The sequence below is a fragment of the Hemitrygon akajei genome, chromosome 11 (genome assembly GCF_048418815.1).
Source record: "Hemitrygon akajei chromosome 11, sHemAka1.3, whole genome shotgun sequence".
NCBI classification, from domain to species: domain Eukaryota; kingdom Metazoa; phylum Chordata; class Chondrichthyes; order Myliobatiformes; family Dasyatidae; genus Hemitrygon; species Hemitrygon akajei.
Genome location: NC_133134.1, coordinates 154,440,676 through 154,462,693, shown reverse-complemented (window position 1 = coordinate 154,462,693; position 22,018 = coordinate 154,440,676). Strand labels below are relative to the sequence as shown.

The window sequence follows — 22,018 nt, the reverse complement described above, 5'->3', positions numbered from 1 at the left end:
TGTGATTCACTCTTCAATGTTTATGAAAAGGTTGCAATGCGTTTTAATGTCCATTTATGATCCAGTGTTTGCGTTAACTGAATGCATCAATGTTGAGTAAGATACCTAGTGTTATCGGAGAAAATAAGAGACGGGTATCGGAGAAGTTGAGAGACGGATGGAAAGAAGCGTGCTGTGATGTAGAGAATTGTCATGTGAAATTAGTTCGCCGCTTTCATAGAAGCGTTACTCTTTAAATTGAAGGGAGAATATTAACATGGCAAACGTGCAAATATAATTGAAGTTCTTGTGAGTGACAAAATTCTCATTCCAGCCCACCACTTCGGAGTCGGTCGAATGCAAAAATTAATATTCCAGAACAAATTAATTCATATCACGGGAGTAGATGGAATAAAAGGCGATTTTCGCTATGGCGAGGCCTAATCTGTAACCTGTCGATGTGAATGGGATTAGTTTCCCGACTGAACGTTGTTTAATACGCTTGCAAAAAAAAAACTCTTTGCCCGAGATTTAATGTGCACGACAATTTGTTTATTTTAACTGGGTTAATGCCTGCTAATAGAGACTCTGAAAATTTTCATGAAACTTAAGCAAAGTAACTACCAGGGGTAACTAATTTATTTAAAAATAGAAATTTAATAAGAAAGCCACAGCTCTTTTTAATAATTATTTTTGACTTTGATCTGTGCTCAGTTAGTGTACTTTTTCATATTCAAACATTCAGTTGCCAGTTCTAGTCACCGCACAACAGAAACGATATGAATATCTTAGAGAGAGGGTGCAGAAAAGACTTATAGTTATAAGGACGGGGGATTTCAACCGCAAGATTAGACTGAAATAAAAACGAGTTTGTTAATCTTGAAGGAAAGAAGGTGGAAGAAGTGTACCAGGTCGGAATTGGTTCAGACAGGGTAAATAAAAGGAAGCCATTAGCAGGTGGTTTTACCTGCGCTACAAAGACACACAGTGGGTGGAAAGGGTAAATGGAGGGGAGCTTGCTGCTTATTAGAGAAATGGAAGCAGGATTAATTAGAGCTTTCAATAGGGAATATAATCGGTAAATATGAAAATAGCACAGGACTATAGGGAAAACCAGAGGAATGGGACAAACTGGATTTCTCCAGTAGATACCAGCACACACCTGGTAGACCCGTCTTCTCTCTCTGCCATTATAATCGTTTGATGCATTTTTTTTTACTTTCAAAGAGGGGCAACCGAGTTATCACAGATCTAAAGGCCTTGAACACTTTCAAAGTTCAAAGCAAATTTATTTCAAAATATGCATAGTCACCATATACAATCCTGAGATTCATTTTCTTGCAGGCATTCACATTAGATAAAAAGAAACACAATAAAATCAATGAAAAACATCACACAAACAAACAATGATGGGCAAACAAGCAATGTGCAAAGGAAGACAAACTCGGCAATTACTATATATATATAATTAAGTGATAAATAATACTGAGGACTTGAGCTGTAAAGTCCTAGAAATCCAGTTTCAATTAAAATATGATCAATTAAAAATCATCTTAATCCAGGAAGCAAATTACACTTTACTCAGAAAGGTATTTGGAAAATGTGTTTTGATGTGCATAGAAACCTGTAGGTGATAAAATCAAGATGTAAAAATATACTAGAGAATTTCATTCAATAATTTCACTGTTACTTATGACAAATGATGATTGGAATCCAAGCAGTACATTTCAGTTCTACAGATAATCGTGATAAGGGAATCTGAAAATAAATGTCGTGCCTTTTCATTTCATCTACTGGGATCGAATCAGAATCAGGTTTATTATCACTGATGTGAAATTTGATTTGTGCAGGAGTCTGAAGACCCACATTCAACAATTCTTTCCTATCTGCCATCAGATTTCCGAACAGTTCATGAACACTAGCCCGTAATCTCTTTTGTTGTTGCACTATTTATTTATTTTATAATTTATGATAATTTAATGCCTTTGCACTATATGCCTGCCACAAAACATATTTCAAGACATGTAAAGGGATGTGGCCACAGACCTGTTTATTTTACAGGTTTATTAAGAAGTATGAAGTATACTTGTCTGTGGTAGCCTTATGTGGGAAGTATGAAATCCCACACATACAATGAAAAGGGATTATGTTAAGAAATTTAGTTCTATCTGTTTTAACCTCCCCTCCCCCGAGCACTCTCACCCCTTTACAATTATACTCCCTGGCTCAGTTCTGTGTCCCATGGGAAATAATTTGATAACAGTTAAATGTCCCAACAGTTAAGTGTCCCTTAGAAAAACAAAACCACGATTGTAACTGCTTATCAAAAGATTGCCAAAAATATCACAAGTATTTTTCAATGAAACTGAAATTCACAGTAACGATTGCTAAAGCAACAATTCAAATTCAAAAAATGCATCTTACAGTAATCATTCTGATCGAATAACTGATCTAAACTACACAAATTAAATGAAGGTTCCTGCACTAACAATCGCAACTGGATGATGCCCCCTACAGTAACATGATTAAAAGAATTGAAAACCCTCATACTAACAATTTCAATGGGCTGTGAAGATTTATTTAAACAACGATAAAGTGTTAAGTAAAGAGAAGAAGAAAGAAGCCCAGCCATCCTTTGCTTCCTCTGAGTGAAGGTCAAAGTGTTTACTATTTTAAGGAGCTGTAATTCGAGCTGCGCAGGGCTGCAGTCTTACAGCTAAGGGTATGTGGGATCTCCATAAGAAACAGAATCAGCAGTGTCATTCCCATGTTAATGTAGCAAGACCAGAGGCCAGCAGTGCCATGTGGAAAGAGAAGGCTGCAGTTACTTGCCATGAGTGGACCGAGGCATTGTTTGGAAAATATCATCCATATCTGCATATTCCAACGAGAAGGGGCAAAATAGATTCAGACACAAAAAAAAGACCCATTTTGGTCCGCAGAGAATCTTTAATAGCAAGCAAGGGAGCAATAAATTGGATGCAGCAGCAGAATAATTAAAGGACTGCATTTATGTCCTGCTCTTGAATGGGGTATACAGTATACAGAATGTATAAATCAAATGAGTTTAGTAATTTAGACATAATCCTATTGCTTTTATGATAAGATAATATTAACCTGAATATTACTACCAATGTCAAAGTAAATTTATTATAAAAGTCAACTATACTACCTTGAGATTTATTTTCTTGCAGGTATTTACAGGAAAATGATTAAATAAGACAGAATTTTTGGAAAAATTATACATAAACCAAGATTGACAAACAGCCAATGTGCAAAAGAAGATAAATTGTGCAAAAATGAAAAACTAAATCATAATAAGTAACATTGAGAACATTAATCATAGAGTCCCTGAAACTGAGTCTGTAGGTTATGGTATAGTTAGTGACTAGTACTAAAATTAGTTTATGACCAGGTCAGATTAGTAATTAAGTACAGCATTAGTAACATTGCCAAAATACAGTTGGAATGAGAAGTGGTTTGCTCAATAAGAAACATTGTCAAGTCATTGAAAAATTATTGTGCGTCTAACAGCGTTTTAGCACATTCATAAATGGAATTATTTTAATAATATTAGATCTGAAGGAAAATATTTTGCTACCTTTCAAGGTGAGCATAGGTGGTTAATAGTTTTCATAACTTTCTTATTTTGGATCTTTTCTAATATTTCTAATTAATATTATGTTAATTCCATTTTCTCGGGTCTTATTTTCCTACTTCAGAGTCACATATAGAACATTGGTGCGCACCATGTTGGATATTTCAGTGTTGAATAGAGATAGGTGATCTAGTTTTTAACCATTAATATTTTCCTGTTCACAGATTATTTTCACTGGTTGCTACTCTCAGACTTCCTGTAGTGGATTTTTAGAATTACCTTCATTTTGAAATAAGCTGTTTAAAAAAAAATGTAGAAAACAGTCATGGGGACTTCCTGGATTTTGAAAAGCTGACTTGACAAATACAAAAAGGAACTGTCAGTCAAATGAGAATGGAATCATTCACATTATTCATGTTCAAATGATCTCTCCTTTAAGGCTGTAATTGACAATGCATTGTAATTTGCTCGACTCATGATTTATGCTTATCTGTTAAAATGCCTTTACAGAAAGACTGACCAAAGGGGTAATCATGACATCAATGCCCAGAAGAATGATACATTATTACCCTTAATATTTCTCTATCCAGTATTGAAATGGACTGATTTATTTATTTTATGATTTGAACAGAGAACTACAGAGTGAATATCTGATAAAAATTCAAATGAATCTACATTTGTAACCTAATATGCAGATATAATTTTTATATATAGTATGTTCAAATGAGGCACAAACAAAGTAGCTTACACAGAAAAAAACCTAATTCCTATCTATATTTTGCATCTCAGTTTAATCTGAATGAAAATATGAAGATAGAAATGAAGTATTAACTTGAAATTCTTTTCCTTGTTATTTTGATGAAAGCATTAATAAAATCAGTCAATGAAATTTAATATAAAGGAGATGGACATCATACACCAAAATTTGCACATTGTAGTTTTGGGAAAGATGATATATTCATGCAAAGCAATATACAGCACATGTAGGCAAAATAAACAAAGTATGTATACAAATGTACTTAATTGCTGATTAGAATTGGCCAAACACAAAATATTGGTAACATATCATTGAACTTCTGGGCCCAATTTCCGTGGAAAGATTCGTGTGTGAAATACTTCAAAATGTGCTATTAAATTACAACTTTCTTCCATGATATTAAGTTCACAGGATACCAAAGTAAAGGTATGTAAGAGATTTCAGACAGGGAGCTGAATCATGAATTTATAGATAATAAACGATAAAGTTGACATTTCAATCATCATTTCCACACATTGTACTGGAGTAGTCATGCTCATTTGGAGTAAACTGGGCTTGTAGCCAAATCAGGTCATTGGAATCTAGTCATACATAAGGGAGGAGTGGTATTCAGTCTGACTGATGTGGTGACAGTGACATCCTCTACGTCGGTGAGGCCCATCAGAAATTGAGGCACCACTTTGTCGAACACCTCCCCTCCAAACTTCCCGGTGGCCAAACATGTTGATTCCAGCAATTCAGTCCATGGCCTCCTCTTGTACCTAGATGAGGATACCCTCATCTCCTCTACAACAGCTTATATTCCGTCTGGGTAGCATCCAACCTAATTGCATGAATATTGATTTTTTTCCCGGGTAAAAAAAAAAAATTGCCTCCTCTCCCTTCTTCTTCTATTCCTCACTCTGGCCTCTTACATCTATCACCTCCTCTTGTGCCTGTCATCCTTCAGTTTTTCCTATGGTCCACTCTCCTCTCCTATCTGATTCTTTCCTCTCCATTCCTGTATCTTTCCCACCCACCTGGCTTCACCTATTACCTTCCGGCTATCCTACTTTCCCTCCCCTCATATTTTTATTCCGGTGCCTTCCCCCTTCCTTTCCAGCTGTGAAGGAGGATCTCGGCCTGGAAGATTGACTGTCTATTCATTTCCATAGATACTGCCTGACTTGCTGAGTTCCTACAGTATTTTTGTGTGTGTTGCCGTGACTGAAACATCTCATGATAGTTTATTAACTTGAAGTTTTAGCTCTGTCTCTCTCATTTTCTCTCTTTCCCTTTCCACAAATACAGTGTGTTTCCAGTATTTCCTGTTTTCTTTTTGAGTATTGCATAATCTTGCTTTTGTACTCATCTCACTCTACATAAGCTGCTATTAGAGAGAATGAAGCTACATTTAGAAGTATTGCACGTAATAGAGAAAAATAACAGCAGGAACCCACACCTGTAAAAAATACAAAGTAAAAATAGAAAATGCAAGAGACAGTCAGTAAGTCAGGCAACATTGGTGGCTAGAGAAACTGTGTTTTCATTGGAATAATACAATTGGCATAAGCAAGAAATTGTCATTACACTGTTTTGCACAAGTAGACACAAGCACTGATTCAATGCTAATAAAGCTATTAACTCCTGAGGTACTCAAAGAATAGTTGATACCATGGAGTGCAAGGTTTCTATGGTGATCCTACGTTTGTGATAATGCGATAAGGTAGTCTCATGTTCGTATTCCAACACTCAGGCAACACCCATGGAGGGAAATGAGCAGTCATCGGACCCAAAACATTAACTGTCTTTTTCCTTTCTTGGGTGCTGTTTGACCTCTTGAGATCCCCCAGTATTTTGTTTGTTGCTTCTGAGTCTAGCATCTGCAATCTCTTGTGCCTCACATTTTATTTCCAATTTGGCACTCTATGCCGTAAGAGAGATAATCTGTGACTGTTGTAATGTGCAATAAACAAATTTAGCAGCAAAATAATTACACCTAATCTTCAAGCTAATTCTTCCCCTTCACTGGAATTAGCTAATATACAGGTTTATGAAATATCGCAGTCTTGCGTTGAATACTCTGGAAATTTGAATGCAAAATACACACAGTTGCCACTTTATCAGGTACACCTGTACACCTGTTCGTTAATGCAAATATCCAATCAGCCAACCATGTGGCAGCATAAAATCATGCACACATGGTCAAGAGATTCATACCAAACATCAGAATGGGGAAGAAATGTGAATTTGACCATGGAATTGTTGGTGCCAGATGGGGTAGTTTGAGTATGTTAGAAACTACTGATCTCCTGGGATTTTCATCACTCAACAGTCTCCAGAGTTTACACAGAATGGTGCAAAAAACAATAAACATCCTGTGAGCATCAGTTCTGTGGGTGAATCGCCTTGTTAATGAGAGAGGTCAAAGGAGAACGACTAGACTGGTTCAAGCTGACAGGAATACGAAAGTAATTTAAATAACATTGCATTACAGCAATTGTGTGTCGAAGAGCATCTCTGAATACAAAACACATTGAACCTTGACGTGGATGGGGTTCGGCAGCAGAAGACCACAAACATACACTCAGTGGCCACCTTATTTGGTGCAAGAGGTACCTAATAAAATGACTACTGAATGCATAGTAGAAGTGCTTTAAGGTCAGTCTAATGAATATAGAGAAAGAATAACAAGAAATGCTTTAAAATATTATTCAGCAGTTCAGGAAGCATCTGCTGAAAGGAAAACATTTCACCTCCTTTAATCAGAGCTGTAAGTCATTAGATTTAGCAATTGATAGGAAAGTTGGAAGCCAGGAAGAGGAGGTGGGAGTGGTGAGTGTCAAAGAGAAAAATTAAAAGAAAAAATATTCAGTGATAAGCTGGAGACAGGGATGATCAAATGAACACACAGATAAGATTGCAAAGTAACTGGCAGTAGTATTTGGACAGTGAAGAGACAAAATGATAAATACAAAGGAGGTACACATGGTTACAACAGAACCATTGTTGTTAGTGACTTATTCTCCAAGGAAGTAGAAGTGCTGGTTATGATCTGAAGTTCCTAGAATTCTTGTTATTGTGGCTCAGTTGGTTGCAACTTTACCTCTGACTTTTTTTTTTAAAAAATGGCCATTCCAGTCCTGTACTGAGGGAGGACATTGAGTTTTTTGAGTTTTGCATTGAGTTGTTGCCACATGCTAGGCTGATTAGATATTTGCATAATGTGAGATGGTACAGGTGTGCCTAATAAAGTGGCCACTGCGTGTACTTTGCATTCATTTCTGGTGGAGATATGGTCTATGGTTTAAGGTTGTATCTATGCTTTTGGATGGATGTTTCTAATGTTTCTACCACTACCACCACTCCAGGCAGTACCTTGCGGCCACCCACCAGTCTGTGTGCAAAACTTGCCCCTCACACTTCCTTTGAAACTACTCCCTCTCACCTTAAATGCACGTCCTCTGGTATTAGACATTTCAACCCTTGCAAAAAAATTCTCCCTCCACTCTACATAATCTTATAAACTTCTATCAGATTCCCCCCTCAGCCTCTGCTGTTCCCAACAACCCAAGTTTCTCCAACTTCTCGTTATAGTACATGTTAACTAATCTGCGCAACATCCTGGTAAACCTCTTCTGCACTCCCTCCAAAACCTCAACACCCTTCCTATAATGGGGTGACCAGAACTGTATGTAATACTCCAGATGTAGCCTAAGGTGAGTTTTGTAAAGCTACTTGACTTTTTAACTCAGTGCCTTGACTAATAAAGGCAAGCATGCCATTTGCCTTCTTAACCACCCTATTAACCTGTGTAGCCACTTTCAGGGAACTATGAACTTGGTCCACAAGATCCCTCTGCTCATCAACACTGTTAAGGTTCTTGCCCTGTCTCTTTGTGTTTGACCTATCAAGGTGAAACATTTTGCATTTGGACAGGTTAACCTCTATCTCCAGCCATACTTGCAACTGATTTATATCCCATTGTATTCTTTGCCAGACTTCTATGCTTTCCACAACACTACCTATCTTCCTTCATATTATCCACAAACCCATCCAGATTATTTATATACAGAAACAGCAGAGGTCCCAGTAACAGACACCAGCACATTTCAGGCACTCACCCCCCTCTGTGTAGAAAACACTAATCACAGATCTCCAGCTAGAATCAGTCCCTTTGACCTTTTATCTTCTATGGGCAAGCCAGTTCTAAATCCAAAAGGCCAATTCACCATGGATCCCATATCCACCTTAATCTTCCAAATGTGCCTCCTATGAGGGACTTCGTCAAATGCCTTAATAAAATCCACGTAGACAACATCCACAGCATCAATCAGTGTTTTCACCTCATCAAAAAAACTCAGTTAAGTTAGCAAGACATGACTTACCCCTCACAAAGCATTCTGGCTCTCTCTAATTTGGCCAAGGTTTTCCAAATGCTCATAAATCCTATCCCTAAGATTTCTCTCCACTAACCTCCCTACCACTGACATGAGACTCCACAATTATAATTCCCACAATTATCCTTTCTTTCCGTCTTGAATAGTGAAACAACATTAGCTACTTGCCTGTTCTCCAGGACCAAAATGTTTTATGAGCTTTCTACGCTCAATGGCCACTTTAGCAAGTACACATGTACATTGCTCATTAATGCAAACATCTAATCGGCCAATCATGTAGCAGTAATTCAATGCATAAAAGCATGCAGACATGGTCATGAGCTTTAGCTGCCATTCAGGTCAAACATCAGAATGGGAAATAATTGTGATCAAAGTGACTTTGACTGTTGGTGCCAGACAGGGTGGTTTGAGTATCTCAGAAACTGCTGATCTCCTGGGAGTTTTCATGCATAACAGTCTTTAGAGATTACAGAGAAAGGTGCAAACAACAGAAAAGAATCCAGTGAGTGACAGTTCTGTGGGTGAAAATGCCTTATTAATGAAAAAGGTCAGAGGAACATGACAAGGCTGATTCAAGAAGACAGTAACTCAAATAACACATTACAACAGTGGTGTGCAGATTCTCTGAATACACAACATGCCAAACCTTGAAATGGATGAGCTACAGCAGCAGAAGATCACAAGGACACACTGAGTGGCCATTTTAGTAGGCAAAGGAGGTATCTAGTAAAGTGGCCACAAAGTGTATGCACAAATTCGTGGCCGTGATTCCTACAATACTAACTCTAAAAGAAGTCATCTGCTTGTGATGTTAAATAATATCTTTAACATACATTTTTCAAAAATTGTTGAACTCGCTGCTGAGGCCATCAAGTTGTAGCATGTCTAATCTAAAGGTGAAGTTCTCAGGAATATATGGAGTTTCTTATAATAATGAGTCAGAGAAGCCCTGAGTGAGCACAGGATGGAGAACAAAAGAGATTGTGGCAGCAGTGCACCACCGTTCTATTTTCCAGTTTCAAATTATCGGAATTTTTGTAATTTGTTTTCTTTTCTTATCTAATCCAGTTTCAAACTATCTAGTAACTAGTAACCTAAAGTTCAAGCCTGTTGAACTTTAAGACTCTTCACATTAATGTTATTCCTCTCCATACTTTGTGGTGCATCGGGTGGCAACCTTGCTGATTCTTGTCTGTGTTTTAACAAAGCTGAGTTGCTAGCTCAATGCTCGGCTCAGCACGGATGGAGAGCCAGCCAGATGCTAACCTGGGACCAATCACCTTGAAGTCTGGAGCTGATGCCATTACGCCACCAACCAGCATTCTTCACAATAAGCAGTTATCAGTTTGTGCTAGCATAGGATGTGTGGTGAACTACATATACCTGTCTGGACACACAGGTATTATTTGTGCTTATTTATTATTTGCACAATTTGTTGTGTTTTGCACTCAGGTTGAACACCCTAGTTGGGCAGTATTTCATTGATTCTGTTATGATTATTATTCTATACATTTATTGAGTATACTCACTAGAAAATTAATCTCAGGGTTGTATATGGTGACATATATGTACTGTGATAATACATTTACTTTGAACTTTGAATATTGTGTTCAATTCTGGTTGCCTCATTATGTGTAGATCATTTAGATAGAAGCATGTAGAAGGACATAAAAGCTTTAAAGAGGATGCAGAGGAGATTTACCAGGATGCTGCCTGGATTAAAGAGCATGTCTTATGAGGATAGTTTGAGTGAGCTAGGGTTTTTCTCTTTGGAGTGCAGGAGGATGAGTGGTGATTTGATGGAGGTGTAGAAAATGATAAGAGACATAGATTGAGTGGATAGTCAGAGCAAAAATGGCTAACACGGGGAGGCATAATTTTATGGTTTTATGGGAAGTATAGAGTGGATATCAGAGGCAAGTTCTTTACACTGAGAGTGGAGAATGCATGAAACATTCTGCTAGGAGTGGTGGTAGAGGCAGATACATTAGGGGCATTTAAGAAACTCTTAGATAGGCACATGGATGACAGAAGAATGGAGGCCTATGTAGAGGGTAAAGTTAGATTAATCTCAGAGTAGATTAAAAAGTTAGGACAACATAGTGGACCAAAGGGCCCGTACTGTGCTGTAGTGGCCTGCGTTCTATGTTCTATGATTTTACTTTTTAAATTTATTTAGAGATACAGCATGGAATAAGGCCCTTCCAGCCCAACAAGCTGCGACAACCAACACCTCACCTGTATTTAACACTAGCCTAATTTACCATGACCAATTAACCTACTAATCAGTACATCTTTGGACTGTGAGAAGAAACCGGAGCAGCCGGAGGAAACCCATGTGATCACGAGGAGAATGTACAAACTCCTTCCAGCTAGCACTGGAATTGAACTCTGAACTTCAGTGCTCTGAGCTGTAATAAAGTTGCACTAAACACTACACTACCATGGCATGTTCTATGTCCGATATGATGCTTTTTATTATTTGTCATTTTAGTACGAAAAGAGCCATTTGTTATATCTGTAGCTGAGGGTAATTTTTAAGTACTGCTTAAAACCTCCAAGCAAAAGGAAGTTTAATTATTCCAGGTAAGAGAAATCACTGTGAGAGTACTTTAATCTTATGAAATGGAGCAGTTTATGGAGGTAACTTAAGAAGGGCAGTTGAAGATGTGCAAGTTTGCTTGCCTTGCCAGTGCATTCTTTACATGGTAAATAAATGATACAAAAATAAATTAAGTCTGTGCATTGTATGCCAAATGTACACACACATATGAGAATCCTATATATATTATGTAGATGGACAGGTTTGTAGATTTTTTTTAAATATAAAGTTCACTCACTTTCCCTGCTTTGTCTGCAGGGTATCAAGCTCCAATACAGTAGGGACCTGAATCAAAGGAAATTTACTTGAACAGACTTTTCTGAAGATTCTCACCTTGTCAAGGTGGAGAGGCTTGTGAGCTCCTGAGATCCTGAAAGTGATGCCGTCTTGAGTTTGGCTCCTAGAAAAGATAGGAAAGATGTCAACAAAATAGAGAGAATACAGAAAAGATTTACTAGAACGTTACCTGGGTTTCAGCACCTAAGTTACAGAGAAAGGTTGAACAAGTTAGGTCTTTATTCTTTGGAGTGTAGAAGGTTGAGGGGGGACTTGATAGAGGTATTTAAACTATGAAGGGGATAGATAGAGTTGACGTAAATAGGCTTTTTCCATTGAGAGTAGGGGAGATTCAAACAAGAGGATGTGAGTTGAGAGTTAGGGGGCAAAAGTTTAGGGGTAACACGAGGGGGGAACATCTTTACCCAGAGAGTGGTAGCTGCGTGGAACGAGCTTCCAGTAGAAGTGGTAGAGGCAGGTTTGATACTGTCATTTAAATTGGATGGGTATATGGACAGGAAAGGAATGGAGGATTATGGGCTGAGTGCAGGTCAGTGGGACTAGGTGAGAGTAAGCATTCGGCACAGACTAGAAGGGCCGAGATGGCCTGTTTCTGTGCTATAATTGTTATATGGTTATATGGTTAGCGATAAGGTCAAGGGGGAGGTTTCAGACAAAGAGCAATCTAACCAAAATCTCGATCAGTGGGACCGACAGAAGATGACGACACATCACAATGGTAGTGAGGGGAGAGGATTGTTGCAGCAGTGAAGGGTCCCCAATCATCCCTCATGCCACGCCACTGGACCCTGACCCAAATTGTCAAGGACTGTGCGCTGGCTGTGCCTCCCCACGTTAAACAAGCTCACACTACACACATAAAGGTTCAAAGTTTCAAAGGTTCATTTTATTGTCAAAGTATGTACACGGAATGCAACTCTGAGATTTGTCTTCTCCAGACAGCCATGAAATACAGAAAAACCATGGAGTCATTGAAAGAAAAGGCAACAATCCTCTCCCCCCAGCATGTAAAAGATAAAAAAAACAAAAGCCACAAACCCCAGATTCGCCAACCATTCCCTCACACAAAAACCAACAGATTGCCCATCCAGAGAACAGTAATGGAAACATCAAACCCCTAACCCCCTCTCTCACACACAAAAAACTGATAGATTGCCCAGCCGAGAAAAAAACAACAAGAAAGAACACACAGAAAGCAGAAGAAGACCATATAAACTACAATCCGCACCAATAATCATATACTGTAAGTCCTGGAATTTAAAAAACAACTTCCATCAGCATCAAGGAGAGTGACAGCTCAAACTCACTCCTTCTGTGGAGAGCGACTACCAACCCGTGGCCTCCCAACTGCCAGTCCAACACAGCCTTCTATTTGCCAACTCAATACCGCCTTCAAGAAGAGTGACTGCCAACCCAGCCTCCTCCACATTCGCCTCAATGTTTAAATCTCCTTTGTCGCTTTAATTGGTGAGAAATTGAGTCAATCATGGGCCCGCGCCTCGTCTCTGGTCTTCTGCTTGAGGCAGCTCATGCTTGTGGCCCTCTCCTGGAAGTTTCTTGGGGATAGCAGAGTGCTAGATCACTTGATTGAACTCCAAGTTCTAGGCTACAGGCTCCAGCAGTTTCTGAAACACAACTAAGATAAAAAGAATAAGTAGAAGGTATATAAAAGGTGAAATAATTGACTGTCTGGAATATTGTTCTCCATTATGGGAATAACCCCTTGGGAGAATGTCATACTCAGCTCAAGTGATTGTACTATTACTACTTAAACATAAGTTTTCAAAGCAACATCTGCATAACCCATGTAGTGGACTGTACATCATTAAGAAACACCAATAGCATTTCCAGAGCAGCATTGTTTGCAATCACAATAAAATCTGAAACATTCACATCTTACATGTAAAATTTTAATTTCACATTCTTTAAATGTTTTCCAAGCTCTTTGCAGCTGTTTGGATCTATACACTCAGGCTGTGGAAAGGAGCCATTTTGCACAATGGACGACTGCCCAGCGGGTCTGTCTGCACTGTGAAATTCGGACATCCTAGTAAACAGCACATCACTAAGATTAACCTTTATTGCCAGAGCCTGGACTGAATCCAAACCTGAATGCTGAATGGAAATATTTTAGGCAGTATTCTCTGCAACTTCTGCTGAAAAAGCTGCTTTGAAACATTCGGACTATGTGATTTGTGAATCTGATCAGGACTCACACAATTAAATTGAATAAGACTTCAGCTATTTCTATTGTTGATTTATTTTGGTCATTGCTGAATTTTTTGATGGAAAATTTGTGTACATGCTGACAAAAACATTACAACTTCTCAAACCTTTTAAAACCGTGACTAGTTCAAATATCTTTAGATTTCATATAACGCATCTGAATATCCACACCAGTGTCACACCATACTCTCCCATAACATTCCAAGGGACTGCTACATATAAAAACACAATTACTCACCTTAACAAGTTTTACTAGTAAACCTGTAAATATGACTAATTTAAAATATCATTAAATGGGAATTTTTCCACTTACAATGCCATGCTCACAGTATTTACACTCAGTGGCCACTTTATTAGGTACACCTGTGCACTTGCTTGTTAATGCAGATATCTGATCGGCCAATCATGTAGCAGCAACTCAATGCATAAAAGCAAGCAGACATGGTCAAGATATCCAGTTGTTGTTCAAACCAAGCATCAGAATGGGGAAGAAATGTGATCTAAGTGACTTGGACCATGGCAATTGCTGCTGCCAGATGGGGAGGTTTGAGTACCTCAGAAATCTCTGATCTCCTGGGATTTTCACGCACAAAAGTCTCTGCAGTTTACAGGGAATCCTGTGGGAAAAAATCCAGTGAGTGGCATTTCTGTGGGTGAAAACACCTTTTTAATGAGGGAGGTCAGAGGAGAATGGCCAGATTGCTTCAAGCTAACAGGAAGATGACAGTAACTCAAATAATGCATTACAACAGTGGTGTGCAGAAGAACATCTCTGAATGCACAACATGTAAAACCTTTAAATGGGTGGGCTACAGCAGCAGAAGACCACGGACACACACTCAATGGCCACTTTATTAGGTACAGCAAGTACCTAATAATGTGGCCCGTGTGTGTGTGTAACTCACCTTTCAAGTTGAAACAGGCAGGAGTTAGATTTCTTAATATTACAATCATAAATCCAGTCAGTCCACACCAAGCATTATCTTTCACTCAAGCTCATGTGCAAGGTCATTTAGAAGTTAGCAATCTAAGGTACTTCAGATTATATCAATTTCAGAATATATCTCTTTTATAGGTGGATCTCTTCATTTGGAGACAGTTGCAAAAAGTTCAAGCGAACTGATAAAATTTTATTACCATATACGGCACTTTACCCAGCTGTCAAATTGTTCCTGTAAAAGGTAATGTACCAAATATTTGTGCAACTGTCAACAACTTGCACTGATGTAGAACATTTAGTGTAGGAAACATTTCATGGGCCATTTCACGGTCATGAGAAAAATATATGAATACAGATGACATGTTAGATACAGATCAAGCATTTGGTTGCACAGGTAGGCTGTCGCACCATAGAAACAAGATAAAGTATGGAGTTAAAGGAAGAGATCGCACTGAGTTCAGCTGAGAAGGAGAATATGCTCACTACTATTGATTGATCTGAAAATTTACTGTCATGGCAAAGCCTATTTGCATTGATGGTTAGTTATGGTATTTAAGACCAGGTGACTGTCAATTTTTTTTTCAGTCCGTGCATTTTAAATAACTTGTTCACCAATGTTCACCATCCACCATCAGATTTCTAAATGGTCCATAAACCCATGAACACCACCTCCCTAATTTGCTTTGTGTTGGCACTATATAATTTTTTATATATTTCTTATAGACAGAATAAATTTTATGCATTGTATTGCACTACTGCTTCAAAACAAAATCATGGCACATGTCAGTGACAATAAACTTGATTCTGCTCTTATTCAATAAGGATCACAAATTTTCTGGTCTGTGAATCATCATTTGTTTAAAGTAATTAGCCAGCATTTAACATCCTCCATGTCTATATTGTGGAACCAGGTACATGGGTTTGGTGAGTGAGATAGAAAACATTGACATGAGTAAGTATATTAATCATTTATTTATAAACAGTAAAAGGTTCAACCAAACATTAAGTTCCCCCAAGTTACACAAACTGAAAAACTAAATGGCTAAAAGTGCGCGTGGATCATGCCTTCCCAATGGTTCTGTGAGGTGTGCCCTGGAGACAAAGGAAAAAATAGAGAAAGCCTCCCACACCTGCAGTGGTGTAGGAAGTTTGTGAACTCTGCAGAATTTTCTCTATTTCTGTAGAAATATGATCCAAAATCTGTCCAGGTCTTCATGTAGGTCCTAAAACTGGATAAAGAGAACCCAATTAAATAAATAACACAAAAAAACATTATACTTGTTCATTTATTTATTGAGGAAAGTGATCCAATATTACATGTATTAGTTGGAAAAAGTATGTGAATTTTTTCCTTTCAGTAACTGGTGTGACCCACTTGTACAGCAATAACTTCAGTCAAACATTTCTGGTAACTGTTGATCAGTCCTGCACATCAGCTTGGAGGAATTTTTAACTGTTCCTCCTTACAAAACTGTTCCAGCTCTGGGATGTTGATGGGCTCCCTTCCATGAATCGCTTTTTTCAGGTCCTTCCAAAATACTTCTATAGGATTAAGGTCAGGACTTCGACTGGCCATTCCAAATCACAATTTTTCTTCTTTTTAAACCATTCTGTTGTTAGTTTACTCTTTTCTGTCTAGAAAACAACCTCTTTGATACTTCTTTGGTGTCAAGAAAACTACCTCTCCCCCAAAGTCACAAAAACAGAGGAGCTGGCTGTGGAATACAGGAGGAATGGGGACAGGCTAGCCCCTATTGACATCAATGTATCTGGGGTTGAGAAGGCGGTCAGCTTTTAGTTCCTCGACATACACATCACCGAGGATCTCACGTGGTCTGTACATACTGGCTGTGTGGTGAAAAAAGGCACAACAGCACCTCTTTCACCCCAGATGGTTGAAGAAGTTTGGTATGGGCCCCCAAATTGTATGAACTTTCCATAGGGGACAATTGAGAGGATCCTGAGTGGCTGCATCACTGCCCGGTATGGGAACTGTACCTCCCTCAATCACAGGACTCTGCAGAGAGTGGTGTGGACAGCCCAGCTCATCTATAGATGTGAACTTTCTACTACTTCAGGACATTTACAAAGACAGATATGTAAAAAAGGTCTGAAGGATCATTGGGGACCCAAGTCACCCCAACCACAAACTGTTCCAGCTGCTACCATCCGGGAAACGGTACAGCAGTGTAAAAGCCGGGACCAACAGGCTCCAGGACAGATGCTTCCACCAGGACATCAGACTGCTTAACTCATGCTGACACACCTGTCTTTCTGTATTATATTGACTATCCTGTTGTATATACTATTTATTATAAATTACTATAAACTGCACATTGCACATTTAGATGGAGATGTAACATAAAGATTTTTACCCCTCACGTATATGAAGAATGTAATTAATAAAGTCAATTCAATTCAATTCATTTGGATCATTGTCTTGTTGCGTTATCCAATTTCTATTAATCTTCTGGTGATGGATTGCTACCCTGACGTTCTCCAGTAAAATTTCTTGATACAATTTTGAATTATTTGTTCCCTCAACAATCGCAAACTTTCAGTCCCTAAAGCAGCAAAGCAGTCCCAAACCAAGATGCTCCTTCCACAGCTGAAATGAGGTTTTAGTGTTGGTGTGCAGTGCACGTTTCCCTCCAAATTAAACAACATGGATTAAGTTCAACTTCTGTCTCATCTGTCCACAGAACATTGTCCCAGAAACATTGTGGAACATCTGGGTGGTCTTCCGCAAACTTGAGACATGCGGCAATGTTTCTCTTGGAGAGCAGTGGTTTCGTCCGGGGTGTCCTTCCATGAACATTGAATTGAATTGATTTTATTACTTACATCCTTCATATATATGTGGAGTAAAAATCTTTACATTATGTCTCCATTCAAATTTGCAATGTGCAACTATAGTAATTTATAATAAATATTATGTACAACAGGATCGACAATATAACATAGAAATACAGTTGCTTCAGCATGAATTAAGCATTCTGATGGCCTGGTGGAAGAAGCTGTCACGGAGCCTGTTGATCCTGGCTTTTATGCTGTAGTACCGTTTCCCGGATGGTAGCAGCTGGGACAGTTTGTGGTTGGGGTGACTTGGGTCCGCAATGATCCTTTAGACCTTTTTTACATATCTGCCTTTGTAAATGTCCTGAAATAGTAGAAAGTTCACATCTATAGAACACCATTCTTGTTCAATGTTTTTCTTACAGTGGACATATGAACGGAGACTTTAGCAAGTTCTAGAGATTTCTGTAGGTCTCTTTGCTGTTACCCTTGGGTTCTTTTTCACCTCCTTCAGTTCATTGTGCTGTTGGTGTGATCTTTGCAGGATGTCCACTCCTAGGGAGAGGAGCAACAGGACTGAGTTTCCTCCACTTGGAGACAATTTCTCTTACTGTGGACTGGTGAACACTCAGATCTTCAGAAATTCTTTTGTGGCCTTTTCCAGCTTGATGCATCAGTATAATTCTTCCTCCAAGGTCCTTTTTGGTTTTGATCGAGGCATGGTGTACTTAAACCGATCTTTCTTGAGAAGAGCAGGTTCTTTCTCTGTGTGTCCTTTTTATAGCGAAGGCACCTCTACAACCCACACTTCCAATCTCACCTCATTGATTGAAACACCTGACTCCAAATAACTTTTGTAGAAACCCCAGAGGTTCACATACGTTTTCCAGCAAATATATGTAATATTGGATAATTTTTCTCAATAAATAAATTAACAAGTATAATATTTTTTTTGCATTATTTATTTAACTGGGTTCTCTTTATCTAGTTTCAGGACTTACATGAAGATCTGATCACATTTTAGGTCATATTTATGCAGATCTAGAGAAAATTCTACAGGGCTCACTAACTTTCTAGCACCACTCTATTATTCTTTATACTCGGGTGGTTGAAACCTGACACCAGATCTGTGGCACACAAGGCAACCAATGGGAAAGAGCTGCTACAGATTTCAAACAGACCAATCAAAAGCCGACATGGTGGAAGCAGTTCTCGTTTGCAAGTAAGCCATTTCCCCACATGACAATCTCACGTGAGAATTGAACACCCACTATGTACCCACTATGTTTTAGAATCCTACATTAAGCACCACATAACAATTTTGAACAACTTTGTGCAAAATATTCACAGATGTTTTTGTAAAAGCGAGCAAAGTATCATTTGTAGACAATCCCAGGAGAATGAGTTTGCTTTGACGGCAATTTTCAGCTAGTACAAGTGCATCTAGATCTTGAAGGAGATTGGGGCACATGCAGGAAATGGCATACAAACTGCAAAATTATGTGGGAGGAGAACAGTCACAATACTTTATAAACACAAGAGATTCTGCAGATGCTGGAAATCCAGAGTAGCACATACAAAATGCTGGAGGAACTCAGCAGGTCAGGCAGCATCTATGGAAAGGAATGTTTCAGACCAAGGTCCTTCATTGGAAATGGGTGAAGGGATTCAGCCCCAAACGTCCATTGTTTATTCCTATCCATAGATGTTGCTGGACATGCTGAGTTCCTCCAGCATTTTGTATGTGATACTCACAAGATTTCATACTAAAGTGCTTCTGTTGACAGATGAGAGCTCTAAGATTCCTCAAAGACGCTCTCCTTAGCTATCTGGTGTACAAAGTGGATGGTCAGCGACCTTACACCTTCCAGACATTAGCTACTGGTGAAGTATCTTATAGATGCACCAGGTTATGTAAGCAAGGCTTACAGAATTATTTACACTCAATGGCCTCTTTATTAGGTACACAATACATCTGTTCATTAATGCATATATCTGATCAGCCAATCAACTAATTGCATAAAAACATGCAGACATTGCCAAGAGGTTCAGTTGTTGTTTAGACCAAAACATCAGAAGGGGGAAGAAATGTGATCTAAGTTATTTTGCCTGTGGAATGATTGTTGGTGCCAGAAGAGGTGATCTGAGTATCTCAGAAACTGTTGATCTCCTGGGATTTTCACACACAGCTATCTATAGAGTTTATAGAGAAAATGGAGCAAAATAATCCATTTGGTGGCAGTTTTGTAGGTGAAAATGCCTTGTTAATGAGAGAGGTCATAGGAGATTGGCCAGTCAGTCACTCAAATAATCACACTTTATAACAGTGGTGTGCAGAAGAGCATCTCTGAACACACAACATGGTGAAGCTTGACGTTGATGGGCTGCAGCAGCAGAAAGCCGAGGATGTATACTCAGTGGTCACTTTATGAGGAGGTACCTGATAAAGCGGCCACTCAGTGTATATGACCATTATGGTGGCATGGCAATGAATGCTGTTGCCTCATACCTCCAGAGACCCGAGGTCAACCTAGACTTCAGTGGCTGTCTGTGTGGGGCTTGACTGTTCACCCCATAACTGGGCGTGTTCCTGTTTCCTCTTGCAGTACAAAGATGAGCTGTTTGGTTAATTGGCTATTGTCAATTATCCCTCAGTGAAGACAAGTTGCAAAATAATCAAAGGTGAGCTAGTGAGCATGTGAGAGAGAATAACAATGGGCCGTAGGAAGAGAATGAATGAGATGGATGGAACAGCTGTAAGAGGAACAGGTAGATTCCTGAGTACAGTACACGGATCTGTACTGTAATAATTAAGTAAGTTAACGTGATGGACAAAATAATCAGAGGCAGCATGGGGATGTTTTTTGAAATAGTGAATTATCGTCAATTACACTACATTACTAATGGAATTTTAGAAGCAGATTCTACAGTAACTTTCATAAAGAAATTTATACTTGACAGAAAAAGAATGCCAGACCATCTGGAACATGGGGAAGAGTGTGATAAATTGGATAAATCAGGCAAGGTAAATGGCAGAGATATAATGCCCTAAAAATCTTTTCCTCCCTTAGGTTATCATGTGATTCCACTAGTTGAAAACAGAAACCTACAGGTCACTCTTGGCTCAGAGTTAATGCACACCACCAGCTTCAACCTGGAAAAGGTCTATTTTATGCTCTAGTATGTGGCTCAAATTGTGACTCCGTTGGACAGCACACTTCAGTGGTAGCTGCCTTTCTTCCAAGTTTGCCTGAGATATTGCTCCTCAAGCAAATAGAGTTGAAGAGTTGTCTGTATGGGTGGTTGGGCAGGTAGGAGGGAGGAAAGGGGCTTGTTTTGTTGCTGTTGTTTTGTTACTTGAATCCTGTTCTGTTCTGCTGATCGTTGTGGATATAACATATTGGCACCGGAATGTGTGACAACACTTGCAGGCTGTCCCCAGCACAACCCAAGGTTAACGCAAATGATACACTTCACTCTATGCTTGGTTGTACAAAATGTGACCATTTACCTTGCCTGATTTAAATGAATCTGAATCAAGCAAATGTGGTCACAACCAACCCATATAATGTGGCTATGCCTACTTAGAAAGCTTCTTCATGCCACTTCTCTACCCTCTTCCCATACCCATTTCATGCATTTGGTGTCTAGATATCTACCGATCTCTTCCTTAAATACATTTATTATTGGCCTCCACTGCCTTTTTATAGCAGAGAGTTCCACAGATTCCCCATCCTATAGGTGAAGAAATTTCTCCTCAGCTCAGTCATAACTGTCTTGCAACGTCTCCTCTGTACGTACTCATGCTCTCCCTGTATTCATTGCTATTAATCCCCATTTCTCCATCTCCACTGGTCCATCCTTGTGGGGAAGCCTAAAATCACTGAAGCACCAGAAAGCAATTCATCAGAGGGTGGAATTCCCGGCCAAAAAATACAGAATTAAATCAACAAGCAAAAGTGTATTAGAACACATAGCATTCATCATAATGTAGAGACAGAACCTTTCAGATAGTCTCCCAGTTATTGCCTCTTAATGTTGTGAGATATGAATTAATCTCATGACAATTTAGGGCTAGTGGAATAACTTAAAACTGTCCTAAAGCAAGAATAGATCTTTTATATGAATATTTTACTCAGTGATTGAATCAGTTATGGCATGTATCTTGAACCAAATGGAACAGCTCCATCCAAAACAGTGATCAGCATGTCTCAAGTATGGAATAACTATGTGCAGTCTGCCTTACCCGTATTGTGCAAGAAAAGTAGGTGAATTAATTGGAGAGGAATAAAGAATTAATGTTTTGGGCCAAGACGCTTCAAAAGTTTAAAGCTCAAAGTAAATATATTATCAAAGTACCTATATGTCACAAAATGAACCCTGAGGTTAATTTTCTTGTGTGCACACTCAATAAGTATATCGAATAATAACCATAACAGAATCA

The 22,018-nt window shown here is 38.8% G+C and overlaps 1 long non-coding RNA gene across 1 annotated transcript; it reads right to left on the bottom strand.

The window, feature by feature from the left end:
* Positions 1–4,464: 4,464 nt before the first annotated feature.
* On the bottom strand, positions 4,465–13,205 carry LOC140735202 (uncharacterized). Its single transcript, XR_012100722.1, has 3 exons — positions 12,920–13,205; positions 11,649–11,715; positions 4,465–5,775 (listed from the first exon to the last, which is right to left on the bottom strand). It is a non-coding gene; the product is annotated as an uncharacterized lncRNA (long non-coding RNA).
* Between the last annotated feature and the right edge of the window lie 8,813 nt (positions 13,206–22,018).